The 17,074-nt window shown below is 40.1% G+C and overlaps 1 protein-coding gene across 14 annotated transcripts in view; it reads left to right on the top strand.

Moving 5' to 3' along the window:
- The window catches only part of mical3a (microtubule associated monooxygenase, calponin and LIM domain containing 3a), an 81,392-nt gene that overhangs the window by 6,412 nt on the left and 57,906 nt on the right, over nt 1-17,074 (top strand). For 4 of the 14 annotated variants that reach the window (XM_046395518.1, XM_046395517.1, XM_046395519.1 and 1 more), the window contains exon 1: nt 14,220-14,596. The exons of 1 other annotated variant lie outside the window; for it this stretch is intronic. The gene's annotated coding sequence lies outside the window, so the exon portion shown is untranslated. Of the gene's footprint in view, nt 1-11,613; nt 11,934-14,215; nt 14,597-17,074 lie in introns of those variants that run through there. 9 more of the 14 variants (XM_046395521.1, XM_046395522.1, XM_046395524.1 and 6 more) reach the window with 6 other exon arrangements.

Here is a 17,074-nt window from a genome sequence, read left to right on the forward strand (position 1 = left end):
CCAGGCAGAAAGCTGTGCGTGAGCTGCTCTCAACAGGAGAACAGCAGAGATTGTCCACATATCTGTTCTATACCTCCATGAACCAGCTGCGCTCTGGCCAACCTGCCACATGGATTGTGGGAATCTTCTTTTCCCCAGATGTATTCTGTGTGAAGTCCTATTGAATGTGGTTGGGTGCTCTGGGTGTGGTTGGGCTCTCTTGTATTCTTGGCTTCAGAATACTTTTTCCCCTGCAAGGGGAGAATGGGTTTATCCAGGCTACAGCACGTAGCTGTTTGCACTACATCTGCCTTACCTGCCTGTGTTTCACCTGGCTGTCTTAGGCTACTTTTTTGCCTTTCTAAAGTTTAAAGAAGAAGAGACACAGTAAATGATATACAGTTTACATTTCTATGCTATGTTTCTGTTTTTAACTTCACACTTTGCCAATGTAAATGTCTGCTTTCCATTCCTCTTTGAATTGAATTGAGTTGAAATGTATCACACATTATAGTGAGATCCATGCAGCCACAGCTCTTGTAAAAATATCCACTCAGAGACGAGCTGCTGACGGGGTCTGTCTGAGAGTGTAAGGTTACCAGGTTAACTGGTTAAATCACACCACAGAAAAGCTGACTACTGGATTTGGAGCTACCCACACTCCTCCACACCCTCACTGAATGACAAAATTATGGGATGTCTGCCTTGAGATGAGTGTTGTTCTTTTGTGTGACATTCAGTTTGCATACAGGACATATGCACTGTAATTATGCTCTAGTGCATTCAATCTAGCTGCATGCCAGAGTAGCCTCTGTTTAAGTATATAAGTACAGTAACCTCAACTTAAAGAGAAGTTGTTATGTAATTTGGGTTTCTCTACAGGCTGGCATGCAGTGAATGTTTAAATGACTCAGTGGAATCACGTGTCATATTCAGGTGTAGTTTTTTAAGCATTGATAATAGCTGCCTTTTCTTAGCTCTCTTAAATTATAAGCTTTGTGACTTTACTGTGCATTTATTTTTAAATATTTATCGGTTTTTAATTCAAAAACAAAAATTAGTCAGCCTTCAAAGACCATGATTAAAAATGGCACAGATCTGTAATTATGACGTATCATTCATGCCAACAGTCATTACAGAAGAGAGGACATTATAAATCAGTTAAACCCATCTAACTACTGAATGCTCATTTAAGCATCTGAGGTATCATCTTTGTGTGGAGATGATGAACATGATTGTCTTTTCTTGAAAAGAAAAAAGACTTTACATGTACTTACTTACAGGATATTATCTCTACAAGTTTTTAATTAGCTTCTTCTCGGAAGAAAATGTGCTTGTTTTATAACTTTTGTTTTACTGTATCCAGGCACACTGCATCAACCCAAATGTGCCAGAGGCCCCTGAGATCAAAGTATTATTTCATACCTTCATGCCTCATGAGGAGCCAAGTCTGTAGAGCCTCATCAGAGAGGAAAAGTGGACATGACACACACCATACAAGGCCTCTTCAGTGAGGTCATGCCTCAACTCTGGGATTATCAGAATAGCTGGACTCTGACGTGATTCTCTTTCACTGTAGTTGAAAAGCTGCGTTCTCTGCCCATCTGTTTTTCATTCAACAATTACATATATTTGGCCATTGTGTGAGCACAGCACTTTAACTATATAAAGAATTACATAAAGAATCAAGTTTACAGAATCCCTTAACTTCAAGGTTTTCAACCTAATGTGTAAATGTGCAAATAATATTCGTCTTCTGGGCACTTCTCTTTTTCAGGGCTTATAATAACAGTAATGATTTAGACCTTTCAAAGGTCTTGACTTGTTTTAGAAGTTTTGCGAATTTTGTTCCTCAGGATCTAATTTAAACTGAGGGCATTCCTCTTTGTTGACCGAATGAATTTGTGTAAACTGAGTTTGTGGAAGTTTGTTAAATCTCAAACTCTTACCTGATTTAAAGAGTAAGTCTGTGGATTCCTCTTCTTGCTTGGCTGTAGTGATCATAAATGGTGTTTTTTGGCTGGTCTGCGGTCATTTTATACAGTCATTCATGGCTTCCAGAAAATGACCCCTAACAACTTTGATGATGCCTTGGGTTGACCTATGTAGCATTGGCTGAAATGTCTCAACAACTGTAGGATAGACTGGCGTTAAATTTAGCACTGTTCCCCTTAGGAGGAATTGTACTAACCTTAGCTTTTCAGCTGACTTTATCATCAAGTCAAAAAAACGATTTAATCTATGACCAACTCGTGGAAAACTAATGACATCACTGCCAGACTCAGGTTTACTGACATTGTTAGTGCTTATCACAAATTTTACCTGCTAAACATCAGCATGTTGTAGGCTACTGCCTCAACCCAGAATTCATGTGTCACTTGGTTTCACCACTGCTGTGAGGTCAGAGAAGTATTTATCTGATCAAGATTGGCTTTCTTCAGGGATCTATTCAACCCTAAAAACCCCTCACCACTGATCATGTTAACAATCAAATCTTGCTTTCAGTAATTAGTGTTTCTATCTTTTTAGGCCCAAGTAATCCCTTCAGATCTGGTAGACAGTAGGTGATGAGAGGAAGGACTTAATGTCTGATTTTAAAAACATGACAAGAGAGCTTGGAGACTCAGGATTTGTTCTTTCGATCCCCATCTATGCTTGTGATTAAAGCTACAAAGCACACAAAACACAAGTGTTTGCAGTTGAAAGAAGAATGAAAGGCTCAGAACATCTTGTCAAGGAGTGACAAAGCAGGGCAAACAGCAGAAAAAGAACAGTTTTGTCCTTTCAGCAGATAAGGAATATAACTACTTTGGCTTCCTTTTGATAACATTTCTGTTTAAAAAGCACCACTCAATGACATGTTTATTCAACACATGGTTTATGTTGATAATGCTTTTCCTCAGATTTCCTGATTGTCATGTTTGCACTACATGATTAGGGGCAGTGAAGTGGCGATAGCAACAGATGCTTGGTGTGTGGGAAATTTCTTCATGTGTGGCTGTTTTTTCAGAGTACAGAGACAAGAGCATCAGCATCAAACGCAGCAGAATGAACAATAAAGACATTGCTGCGTGTTTGTGTGTGTGTGTGTGTGTGTGTGTTTAGGCTGAGAGCAGGGGACAGGCCCCAGAGATGCTCTCCCTGTTCTCCCAGTCTTTGTATCCCAGTCGTTCATTACAAGCGCTCTTTGTGCCAGCCAGAGATCACATGTCACAATATTTGAACAGCTGCAGACGATAGTTGTGTGTTTACTCTTTTCCATCGACACAGAGGGCAGCGATCTGGTTGATAAGATGGAGTGTGAGAATTTGGAGAGCTGAGCAGTGAGGAAAAATAGAACAAGACCATGTGGGTTGGGATTGATGTCTGCCTTCTCTTCCTTTGATATTGTCATTAGCCATAGCTCAATATAAATTATGCTGTTACCTAGTACATTACAGCACAAAAGCTAACAGTACCAGAGCTTTTTCATTCATTTAAGATTAATGTGATCACGTTTATAAACCATCAACTAGAGTGGCATGTTAGAATTCGTCTGAGAGTAGAGAACAGATCAATTTGTTGCTATAAGACACCAGTAATGGACTGTGGTAAAAACCCTGTTAGAAGAGTCATTGACAGCTCTGTTCATGCTGTCACTTCTCACTTCCTCTATTATGCTAAACCTGACAGTATCAGGGCTGTGGTGGTGGCATCTCCACTTCTACTGCATGATCTCACTGTGTTGAGTGCATGGTACACCAGAAAAAGGTTTTGTATTACTAGCATAAGCACTTCATTGTGCAGTACTCATTCAAACAGTGCTATAAAATGCACTAGAAATAGCATCGGTCTTGTGGTAGCCCCAGGATGTTCAGTGTTGTGACTGCAGCCTACTCAATACAGAACGAAGCGGGAAGTTTTGGTCCACACATGTACTTTAAATCCTCCTCCGTCATGCAGACACGTCCTGTTGTGTTATTAACTCCCAAGAGTTGACTCAGAGCCTGAGGGCTGACAGCAGGGTGTTGCTCTGTAGACATGCAGCACAGAGGGATCTGAGGAGGAAAATCATCATTACAGGAGCTAATACTGCCCACTTTATGTTGTACAACTCGTGAGTTTGTCTCTAACGAGCTAATGAGCTAGTCATAGCTAATAAAATATGAAAAGAAATGTTTGGAGCTACAGAAAGTAAAATACTGTGTAAATCTATTGTCTCTTGAAAATATTGCCATCTCTAATAATAATGGACACTTGGTATGGGAATGTGTCTGTGTATTTTTTTTGTGTACAGCATGTGTTGAGGTATTGGTTGTGTATGAATGTCTATGTGTTACAAGTATGCATGTGTGTGCGTTTGTCTGTAATCTCTACGTAAAGACAGAGGGGTATTTGGTTTCTGTCCTTGAGCTGTGTTTGTGCACAGATCCATTGTCAAGCTGCAGAACGTGACTGTCATGGCAGCTTTGTATCGAGTTCAAGACTCGACTGAAACCATGACCTCAGCCTGTTGTGGAATTACTGAGTCAACATCTGCCCATATGTGCTGCAATTAAAATGTAAAATGGGCGCTGAAAAACCACAAACTTCAGGTTAGACAAACGGTCTGGTTCAGTTTTCACACTATAAGTCAAGTTGGGGTCGTGTACTTTTCAGTTTCTTCTGGTGCAGGATGACAAAACAGCACTTCAGCTCGGCTTATGTTGTGTTATGTGATAAGAGTGATGTTTTTGATTGCAGATGAACAAAAAAAGGCTTCTCAGTGTGGACAACTGTACTGTATATGCGTAGTGATTTGTGTTTACTGATTGCAGATTACAGTTAGCGCCTGCTGCCTGGTCATACAGCAGCTTCATAGTTACTCTGGGAAAAGCAGGGAGGGATGAAGTGCATGGACGAAGGGGGCAAAAGAGAGAGAGAGAGACAGAGGCAGAAAGGGCACCTTGGCAGTACACAGCTGAGTACAATTAAAATTCTGCTCTGGTCACAAGTACACACTGTTTGGACTCAGTACTGTGTGATAAGAGGGACTGCTCAACTCCAGCCTGTTTTCCATACATGGCAGTTAACACAGACGATACTTAACTTTGTAATGAACAAAATAATGAACAGAATTGTTGAAATGTTCAAAGATTTTTTATTTACATTAATGGGTATTAGGCATTGTTGCAAAAGGCACAATGTAAAAAAATAAATAAATGAAAAAAAACTGCTTGACTTAATAATTACAAAATTAAAATTTAAATGAGCATCACTGGTTTAAAATGCCATCAGAGTGGGTCAGTATAGCATAGATATAGAATAGTATTGGTTTTACTAATGAGTTGTTTTGACCTGTACCCATTTTCTCCCTACTGGCACCAGACAAAACTAACCTGCTATGATGATATGACAAAAACTTGCTCTTCAGCTTCTTTCACCCAATGTTGGCTTTTTTCCCCCAGCCAAACTGTGTCGTGTAGTATGTCAGCCGCTCTGCATGACCAGATTAATGTGCAGATAATCCAGCATCTTACTCATGAATTTAATACAATATTTGAACTTTAATCTGTACAGTGTTACTTTGTTACATAACTAGATCTTTGATGTGTCAAATTCATTATCATAACTAATGAAGTTTTATAACGAGGCTAACATGCAACAATTGCTTCATACAGACTGGACTCTGTTACATTTTCTCTCAACCTTGCTGAGATTTTTTTGTTTTGCACTGAAGATAAAGGGAATAAACCTAACCATCAAGTAAACAATCATTCCCAGGCAGAATATAACCTTGTTCTGAGATGTAATTCAAATTATTAAACAATTTAATTCCATGGATTTAGAAGCAATTACCCTTTTCCACGGTCTGTTGTGTGTCTGGCATGTTGTTACTCTGCCAACGTACTAACTCAAGTATGGCAGGCTTGAAGGTTGATCCTATTAAATTAAGTTATATTAAGATTACTCTCTGAAGGAGGAGAAACAGTACAAGCTGAACGGGAATCAAGCATACTTTACCAGCCATTAGAATGACCGGAACAGCATATGTTTAATATTTGATAAAGGCCTAAATGAGCAGGGCTTACACGTCACTATCTATTTTTTCCTGTGTATGTGTGAGAAGACATCATGATCCATTATGTGTAGGCCCTGTAGGACCAGTGTCTCTGTTCTGTGCTGGCTATGTGTATGCATACTGGAAGTTAAAGGTGGTCTCCATATCTCCCAACAGACAGGGGATGCCCAGACTTTTTAATAAATAAGTAATAATATAGTATAATTTCCCTCCAAGCTGTGTTTCTGTGTTCTTCCATCTAATAATGCGATGTGCTTGCTAAGAGCTAAGGTAAGGTCTGGGTTCTCATCTTCTCCATGACAGGAAGAAAATCTGATTTCCATGGTAACTGATCGTGTTTAAAAGCCTTGTCTGTTCCAGGCCAAGGGTAAGTGAATTGATCCGAGGCAGGTTGACAGTCAGGGATTGGTTGGTTAAGGTGTGTCATTGAAGCTATTTAGATTGGTTTAAACATTTTAGAAAGACAATGTCATAGACACAAATCAAACTCAGTCCAGAACTCCTGACAGGCATTTGCACTGTAAGTTGATTTTGCCTTTGCATTGATTTATAAAGAAAGGAAACCAAGTGCTCTTTACTCTGAGTGCTGCTTGTTTTCAGAGGTACTAAGATAATGAGAATGAATCATAAAATCCTGCAAAGACCAACCAAGTCTGTTCATACTGTGCTTACTGTGAGACACTGTGATTAGTGAATTAGCATCTGCAAATCATGTTTGAAGTATGTAAGTACAATATACCCTAGTGACCGTAATAGCCAAAACCCTTGTGTTTTATCTGGGTGCAAACAGGAAGGAATGTGTCTTGTAGAAAAAAAATATATCCATTATAAATGACACACTAAACATAATACTAATGGGCCAGTTTAGATTTAAAACTTAAAACACACACACACACATTTTTCCATTAGCTGTAGTAGTATCTTGCCATGCAGAAAATATTATTTGCATCTGTTAAAATATATATCTCTGAGATTTCCACCATCAGTCCAATGCAAAGGAGGTGAATGGAATTTAACTTGTGGTAATATCAGAGAAAAAGTTCCTGTTAAACTGTTAAACAGAGACATCTTGATTATCCAGGGCATGACAGACACAGATTCTGGAAGGATAGGTTGCTAGTACTTTGTCTCAATCTGTTGTAGGGTTAGGGTTAGGTCTGTAGCCTACCGCTTTGGTCCAGTCTGAAGTATCTCAACAGCTGTGTTAATAGATGGCTTGAGAAATTTGGCACCAACCTTCATGATACCATGTGTTCTAATAACCTTGGTCATTGTGGTTATTGTGGCCATCATATTATGTCATATCAAATCAAAATGTTTCCTTGTTTTCTTTGCCAGTACTTTGATTTTTGACCAAATATCTGCAAGCTCAGTGGCAATCATGGATTAGGTGCTTATGTTGGCATGCTGACTTGCTACACCAAGATTATAACTATGCTTAGCACCTTATAAACATCATGTTATCATTTACATTTGGTTGACAATGTGAGTGACAGCATGCTGATGTTAGCACATAGCTCAAAGAACTACTGTAAAGTAGCCTACAGCCTCACAGAAAAGCTAGCATGAAGTCTCTTAGTCTTGTTTAAATATATTTTTCAGCGCTGTGACTACAAAAAAAACAAAAAACAAAATAAATTCACCCCTATTGTGTTGGTGTAGAAGCAGAAAGAAATTCACAGCCTTGGCAAGTAAAAGCAAAACTATTTGCATGACTATTTACCACTTGAGGTAACTAAGATTTTGTTTTGTAATACGGGTGAACTCTTTTGACTCTTATGACTCTTTAAAAAACACAATAGAAATGGTGCACTGTGGCAACGGAAGAGAAAATGACTATTTTTCTTGTGGACACATTTACTCCTCAGCATGGGAACCACTCAAAGCCAATCCAGTACAGAAATCTACAGCAGTTTACTTTTAACCCTTAAACACCCAATCATTACAGTCACAGCCATACGTGGGCCAGGAGCATCTGTGTGGCTGAGGATCAGGAAGGGGTGTGGGACAAAGGGTCACAGGTCACAGCCATCACATTTGACCCTTTTAACTTCCAGGAAAGGTTAGATTTATAGCCTGCTTAGCAGGTCATGGACACAGTAAAAGGGCCAGCAGTGTGAGAAATGGGTCCAGTGTGGCCGCACCCTGACCACTGCTGCTGTTTCAGTCCTCTCACAGCCTTGGTCTGAGGTCTCCTAAACACACACAGTTAAATTTAGACTGGCTCAGACTGACCACAGACACAGGCCAGACCTCCTGAAAGCCCAACTCACTGTCTGTCCTTTCTCTCCTCTGCCTCTGCAGGTCGTTGTGTTTTCACTCAGTAGCTTTTGTTCTCCGTCTTTGATTCCTCTATTGGACCTCCTACAGCCACACACAAACACCTCTCTGTCTCTTCTTTTCTCCCTCTACCCATCATGCTTAGGGGCAGCTGACTAGAGCTGATTTACGCAGTGTTTGCACAGGGTTAGTGCTCTTGGTTCTGGAGGAAATTAAATGTTCACATTACAGCACTGGCTGGATTCATGTTGCCTGAAATACTGATGTGATTCTGGAAAGATCTTTTTCAGTCTCTCTTGTTTGGACTGAGGGGATTCATGTTGTGCTCATCTGTGGGTTCAAACAATTACCTTCTATATCAGAACTGTACACAATGTGCCTGCCTCGGTGAGTATGTGTCCCACTTTGTGTTTGATGCAGTTTAGGATGACCACCTTGCATCGATAGCCAGGTTTTGGTGGTTTTGTAACCTTTTGACTGTGACACCAGTGGACGTAAGGTCTGTGGTCTTCTAATTGCATCCTTTACTTTGCACCTACAGTTTGAATATATGAGCAACTGCTGAGATGTTTGTTCATGCACTGTCCAGCGCCTGGTGAAGGTTTTGTAGATCGAAATATTGCAGCAGTAAGAAAGACAGTTTTTGTCCGCTTATGTTCAAACTATTAAAGTGTTGAAATTAAAGTTTTCATTGTGTTATCGATACTTTTCTCAGGTTCTGCTTGCTTAATAAATAAGAATATATTAAATAGTAAAAAGATAAATAGGAATGTATTTACTGTAAATAAATAAATGCAATGTTTTTTTCCAATTCATCCCAGGATCTTGTTTGTTATTAAGGATTTGCTTCCTTATCTTTTGTTCAAAATGAATGATGTGGAAGTATGTTAAGTAAAGCAAAGGAATCATTAGAAGTTTTGCATGATTAATAAAAAAATCTTCACTCAAATAGCAATGTCAGCTTTTTATGTGCTTCAGAAAAAAAAGACTCAACAACTGGTGAGCCAATTTTTTTTTTTTTTTTTTTTTTTTTTTAGGAATAGTACCGTTTTCAAGTGGAAAGTGTCAGCTGCTGTAGGACTAACACTGACCTGCAGGATTACTCCTGCTCTGTCTCTCAGTCTCCTCAGCTGCAGCCCAGTGCTCACTGGCCCGTAACAGGTTTCTGATGAAGGGCCATGAACATGATGAGATCATCTATTACTACCACTTCTCTCATCATCACCTCCACCTTTTCACGCACACTTGAAAGGGCAGACAGAATATGTATATGGAACTGACATTCATTCTCTGACATTCTCTATGCATGGGATTCATTTACTGTGTCCTGTTTATTTCCTATTTCATATGGTGTCAGACCTGTTAGAGAACCTGCTTGAACCTACAGTAGACCACCATGCATATAGACACAGACACTGTTCTGTTTGACCAAGACACAATATTTAAACTGTGTAAGGTTATATTTGGTTTTTAGTTTCACTGCCAGCTTCATTTGGTTGAATATGGTTTAACAGTGCTTTACTGATTCTGAGTTTTGTTTCTAGTTTTACATAATTTAGATTAGATTTATATATACATCTCTGTTTTCTGTCTCAGCATTTTTACTACTGCAAAGTCTCTATGATTTACATGAGGAAGCATTCGGAAAGCAACTCATGACCTCAGAAAGTCTGGCATATAATATAGTTCATATTAGAGAAATAACACCTTCTCTGCAGAGTGTAGAGAAACAGACAGCTTTGGAGACAATGCACGTTTTTTTTATTTTAATAATTTATTAAGCTCACTGTACAGTTAGAGCATTAGAAGAAAAATGGCTGCATAATGCATAGCTCCAGTTGCCTTTGGAGCGCCGTGTTTGAGCTACATTTCTGATCAATTCAGATAGCCTCTGTGCAACATTAGACGAGGACGTGAGAAGAATCAGAAACAGATGGGATTCTGGAAAACACTTACTACAGACATCATAACAACTACTTGTTTCGGATTCACAGTGGAAATATCCATTAGATGCTCTTTGATGGTTTGTAATATTAAAAACTTGTGATTTGTGAAGAAGGAATTTTTTTGTGTAGTTTTCATTTTATTTCCACCTGATATTTTGTTTAATTTTATTCAGAAAATGTGTTCAAATACAGAAGAATTGTATGTAAATACAGGCCAGAGGAAGGAGCGTGTTTAACATCTACTGTGTGTAATGACATACCCAAAGATGACAGGTGTCTGGATTATTGCCAACTGAGCAAAGACTACAGATGTCATTATTTATTTGTGTCCGTCAGGAAATGAAGTGTACACACACACACACACACACATCTCCACACTGTAAAACAAAATGGACAAAAATCAATTTAAAAGAAAAAAAGCCCAAATGGCTGTCAACTTTGAGAACTGTCTGTCTGTGCAGGATTGCAAAGGTGACATATGACATCAGCTCAACAAAACACACGCACGCACGCACATCAGATCCTCCTCAAACAAGAACATTTCTCATCTCTGGCAGAACTGGACCAATCCCAGACCGTTACACAACAGTCTGGACAACAAGCCTCGACCATGATTACTCATGTCATCCGTGGGAATCAGTGTGAAATTGACAGAGACCTACTTTGCTTCAGATAGAGTGTAAAACACCCAAGCGCTCTTTTTGAAACCTTTAACTGCCTCAATGAACATTAAGAGATTTTTCTTTCTTTCACTCAGTAACTAAATGCTGCTTTCATTGCTGCTGTTGCTCTGCCAAGTTTTCCCCTTTCAAGTCTGTAAAGCGCTTGTATCTCTATGACATCAGAGTGCTTATCATTATGCAATTATGACACATAGGCTGTTCAGCACATGACCGTGATGCTGTCTTAAGTCTTTGTATCTTGTAAAAGGTACAGTTAAAGCTAAGTGTGCAGTATTAATGTAATGCCTCAATGCAGGAAATACTTTAGGTCATTTACTTATCATATGTCACGGTGGCCAAAAGCTCAATTGTTTCATTGTTTGAATGTTTTGCTTTGCACACAGTTTGAATATTACTACAAATAGAGGCACAGCACTATTATAAATAGCTCTCATTGTTGCCCCTGTAGGAGAGGTTGAAGTGAGGCAGGCCAGCAGGTCAAGCTGTCACATATGGGTGCTCTCGTATGTCGGCTAACACTTGCATTATTTCTACAACATGGCCCCTGGCAGTTTTGAGCTGAAAGCAAATCAAATTTCTTATAGGTCAGAGAGTCAAGTGTAGTCATCCTTGACTGTCTAAAAGCTCCACCTCAGCTCAGCCCCACCTTAAAAAAGATGCCCATTGTGTCTGTGTGTGCTTACAGGCGGCCTCAGTGAGGATCCCTCCCATTTGGGAACCGGTGGGCGTGTGACATCATCCCCCCACTGCCTCATCCCTCCCACCACACTTTCATACGTCAGACCAATCAGTGCTCAGGGATATACAGTCATGTGAGAATCCCCCCCAGTCTTGGTTACCATGGCAACGAGCACTGGTCCAGGCAGCATCTTGCTGTGGTGAGAAGAGGGGGAGAAGGCGGGAGGAGAGGCGAAAAGAGACAAGGAGGAAAATAGAAAGAGAACAAATCCCAGCCAGAGGAATACCTTTTAGACCTTCAGCTTTTGTCTGCCTTCCCTCTGCACAGTAAGTACCTTTGTTGTCCTCTTTGATCAGCTTCATCATAGCCAAATGAATGAACATTTGATGCAGTCCATTGTCACCTGTGTTTGATAATGTGATATGGCAGATGCCTTTGAACATTTCTGGGATGGCATCATGTGTAATCCCTTTGTTATATTGGGAATGTGTGCAGTTGGCCTCACCTATGTTAGACATTAGACAATGCTTTGTCTGCATGCTTCAGTCACCATCCACCAATCCTCAATGAATGACTTATGACAAACCTCAGTCAGTGAACAGAGGCGGGTGGGAACCAACGTGCTCGGTACAATTAGAGATGGTTTCATAATGTGGAGAAACTCTCTCTCTCTCTCTCTCTGTTGTACTGGGATGTGGCAGGGAGTCATTTCACTTCACTGTCTTCCTTTTTCTCTCATTTTCACACATGCAGACTCGGTTGACATCCCGCATCCCCCTGTGGTTTGTTTAATTAGCAAATCTGTGCAGATCCAACTAGGGCAGCTTGTTTGGAGGCTGGAGACCTCACATTAATGTCCTTGTGATGGTGGAGGCAGTAAGCTTTCCTGGCTGGAAGTTGTCTCACAGTCACAATGTTGCTGTTTTTAATTAGCATAGGTTGGAATCTCACATTAGTACTGCAAAAAACATGAGAGATGTGATACAATGTTCATGTTTACATAGTTACTTAAGAAAGAACTACATTTTTATCATGGACATGCATTGAATGTATGACTTTTCATATTTCAATTCAGTGAATGACAGACTAATGTCTTTAATAGCAAAGTTAAGAAATTCTTGATTTGAGTTGCAATAAATTTGCAAGAAAAACAGCAGGATAATCACTACAGTTGTTAATTGTTTGCTTGGATTGGCAGTCAGGAGCGCTGTTAACATGTAGAATTTTGTAGTTTAAGTCTAGGATTGTGTTGTGATTGAGACAGAACAAAATAGCTTATCAGCAATGCATATTTCTGTCTGTGGGAAGCAGCCAGGCTCACTATCCTCTTTTCCACGTGATGTCTTGCCATTTGAAAGTAATTGTTTGAAACTTATAATTTTCCCAAGTTGTAATCTTATGGGGTTTGCCTCTAAGGCAAACGTCAGCCCATCTAAAACCACAGCACAGTCCATGTCTATGCTTTGTTATAAAACAAACAAATGGGTTTTTGGAATTCAACAGGAATTGCATTTTTTTAAGAGTCTATACAGTGGAAAAGATACTAGCTGACAGACACAACAAACTCACTTAGGCTGAGGAATTACATCAAGGAACCTGTTAAATCCCTTCCTTCAGTGCTGTCCGTACTTCTTTTGCAGAGGCCATGACAAATACTGTGTTTGTTAATTAATCTGATAACTCAGTTGAACAAATTAGCAGCAGTGTAGACCCAGGAGCAGTGGTCTGTGGAATGGCTTTAATTCCAATCCCATGGTTGTTCATGTTGAAGATACTTTAGGGCTGAAACTGTCATCAGATTAAAAGGAAAGCCACAGAGAAGCCACAGCGTGCACCATTTCTAGTCAATTTCCAGTGATCAGCACCTCACTTCCATATAATTCCATATTTAATTTCAAACCCAACATGGCTATTGATAATCTAGACACAAGATTAAAGGGCCTGTGTGTAGGATTTAGGGAGATCTATTGGCAGAAATGGAATCTATTATTCATAATTATGTTTTCAATAGTGTATATTCACTTGAAATATTTACACTCTACTAGCCCAGAATGGACAAACCAAACTGAACCTGGGGAGAGCCTTTTGCTTTTGTTGTTGCTACTTTAGGTTCTCCAACATGCTTGGAAGGGGAAGGTGAGGGGCGGTCAGTTGGATGCGGTCCACATCCCCAAGGCTATGTCCCGCCAAATACTACACTGGAACTTTAAGTAAATACAGAGTTTTATTAGAATTTGATCTTACTGAAATCAGCCTATTATCTCTCATTTGCGCAATTATCATTATCAGTCATAAAAAGGAATCATTAAGTTTTATTTGAGGCCATCAGTCGTTGACATTAACCTGTCTTAACATCTCATGTCCAGTCAAGACAGTATTTATTTATGGCGCACACAAGCACTAAGGAATAATGGATTTTAAGAATATCCCTGCAATTGCGCCCTCACTGAAAGTCCCGCCCGTCTTTCCCTGTTGTGTAAACCAGTTCTAATGTTTCTGACACCATGTGAAGGCAGCAGTACTGCTGCGTCACGTTGGAAGGGACCAATCGGATTAAACTCAGTTAAAACACGCAGCTCACTCCAAGGAGTAGTGGGGGTTTCTCAGTTTACGTTTACAAATAAACTCTACGTATTCTAAAATAACAAACCTTTGTCTCAGCATACTAACTTATACTTTGCTGTATTATTGTCCAAGCTCTAATCACAGCGATATTAATAAGGGTGCAACGTTTCGATAGGTTGTTGTTATTTATAGACTTGCTTGCTCCCACCTCCTTGTCGTCTTTACGGTCTCGACCGATCCCTCTGTCAGTTTCAAGTTGCGCCTTCTTCTCTGCTGTGTGGCTCCCTGCTCTGGCCTGAACTAGCATTACCCACTTAAATAACACGCCGATACTGTGGCTTTTACGGGGGAATCTGGATCTACACACGGACATGGATTAATTCCCGGTATATATGAGTGGATGATAAACACATACGACTCAAAGGTAAGAAGGGATATTCCTCCCAATCGCTTGACAACCGCGGTGCATTTTTGAACGTTAACGTTGGATCAACGGACTGCACCTCTGCACGTTTGGGAATGTCACGGTCTGCTGGTTTTAATAGAACAACTAACGAGTTAACTGCGCATCCCTGTTATAAATCTGACACTTTTTATCTGCACAGTACATGCACATTGTTGTAATGGTGCATCACTGGTCATCTGCCAACCCCTTTTCTAAATTCAGCTGAGCTCTCAGCCCTGGACAGATAGAAAGGAGTGGGGCAGCCTGTGGAATGTGGTGGATGGTGGGAATATCCACACCTATTCACTGCTATCAAAATGCCCTGATTTTTCTTTTTGTATATTTTAATCTGTGCTGGAAGGTTTGTCTGAAACGTGTTATATCGACAGCTACTCTGTGTGTATCACTGAACTGGTGGTGGCATAAAGACTTGCGTTCACGTCTGCAGCTTCACGTCAGAGTTTGTGAAGACGCTGGACTATTTTTGGCAACATGTTTGTTTTATTGTAATAACAATGATGACTGACCCTCAGGAGGTGAATTTACCTGTTATCATTGTCGTGTTTTTCTTTGTATGGAGCATTTCTGCACTCCTGTACGTTACTTTTAAGGTGAGCGTTCTTATACTTAACACACTACTTATACACTAATGGCATAATAGTACAAGTAATTTGAATTAGAGGCCACATCTGACCCAGACCATCAGTTTCTTCTTTACATTTTTTCAAGTATCATTTCTCTCTGGTGTGTTTAGTGAAGATGCGAAACTGGATAAAATTAAAAAAAAAAACTTATCATTTCATATGCTCATCTAAATCGCAAACTGAACTATGCATATTTTAATGTTCGCTTGAGTTTTGCAACGACACCACATCTGTTTATCCTGAACACACACCACTCCCTGGTTTGTTGTGATGTTATGATTCTCCAGTCACCCAGAGCCTCATCTTGGCTCTTCCCCTAAATGCATTTGTATTTGACGTGTGTGTTACTGGCCTGGCTGACAGACTGTTCACTGACCTTAAGAACAATAACAATACTACAGTACAGTATTCCACAGGCGGTTTCCCCTGGACAAAGACCCTATCCTGTCTCACTGGAGTGATGGAGAATTTGTGTTTTTGATCGGTGACATCGACTTGTTGTTCATCCAGCACCTTTTAAGATTGTAACAGCGTCAGCCTGTGGACATCTTCTCTGTGGTAGCAGTGTGTTGGGTTTGCAGTCAGATGTTAATTGGGATGCGTTATCTCTTTTTAAACTGCATGTTTTAACTCTCAGGATGGCTTACAGCGCAAGAAAGAACTGATGGAGTCTGTAGTCTGGCTTAAATGTATATTCTGAGACGGTAGAAATGTGTCAATAATTAATCATCAGAGTGATGAAGTATATTGACATTGGAAAAACTGACATTCCCATCTCAGTTTCTGAACGAATCATTGACCAGATGTACCTTATCAAAACATATACTGATATTGTAATAAAGGAGTAGATATACTGTGATAAAAGATTTTATCCACTCCTCGCTTAGTGGCATATTTTTGGCTTTTTTTTTTTTCCTGTTAACACTGGACATAGATTGATATAATTCTGGATGCTGCAGTTTACTTATAATGTAGATTCAGATCTCTATCTATTTTAGTCCGTATTCGGTATAGTCCAGCATACTCTTGTGTTACGTCCCACCCTTTTCTCCTGTTTGGAGACAAGCCATGTTAGGCCAAACACCATAAAAGTTTCCTTGTGACAACGCTGACTCACATGCTATCCTAAATACCCCGAAGCTGCCCAGCATAAAGTTCATGAGGCAGATTTGACATTAGAGTGTGGTTTTTCACTACCACCGTCATCCACTGCATCTGTATTGCATAGCGGGCAAAGTCAAGTTGAGTCATTCGGACCCCTCGTTGATTGTCTCTCAGAGGGAGGGAGTGAGTTCCTGTCTAGCTCTGACCCCCCCATGACCCGACAAAGTGCTGTGGGTTTGGAAACACTACTAGATGAAAGGACAGAAGGAAGGAAGTGCTCTGGATGGTAGCGCCTGCTGTGTCACATATCCCAGCCGTCAGGTTTTGCCCACAGGTCTGCTGCTGTGGTTGACTCATCAGTACCTTCAGGCTCCCGTCCATCTCAAACCAACATGCATATTGCAGCGGATCTAGTCTGCACTAAGTCCTTAAAAGGAGAGATGTCTGTAACTAGATGCTGATGGCAGGTTATTAAGTGTTTGATGGCAGTGTTCTGTAGAAAGCACTTACTGTACGGAAGTCAGTATATGTGAAGGACAATTACCATGTTACCCGTTCAACAGTGTCCTCTACTGAATGAGGTCATTAGTGTATTCCAGAATGTTGAGTCAAGCAGAAAACCAAACAGCCTGATAGAAGCCATTAAGATACTATTAAAGTTATTATGTTACTGAACTCAGATTAAATACAAAGCTGAAACCGTGAAGAT

The sequence above is a fragment of the Scatophagus argus genome, chromosome 7, assembly GCF_020382885.2.
Source record: "Scatophagus argus isolate fScaArg1 chromosome 7, fScaArg1.pri, whole genome shotgun sequence".
NCBI classification, from domain to species: domain Eukaryota; kingdom Metazoa; phylum Chordata; class Actinopteri; family Scatophagidae; genus Scatophagus; species Scatophagus argus.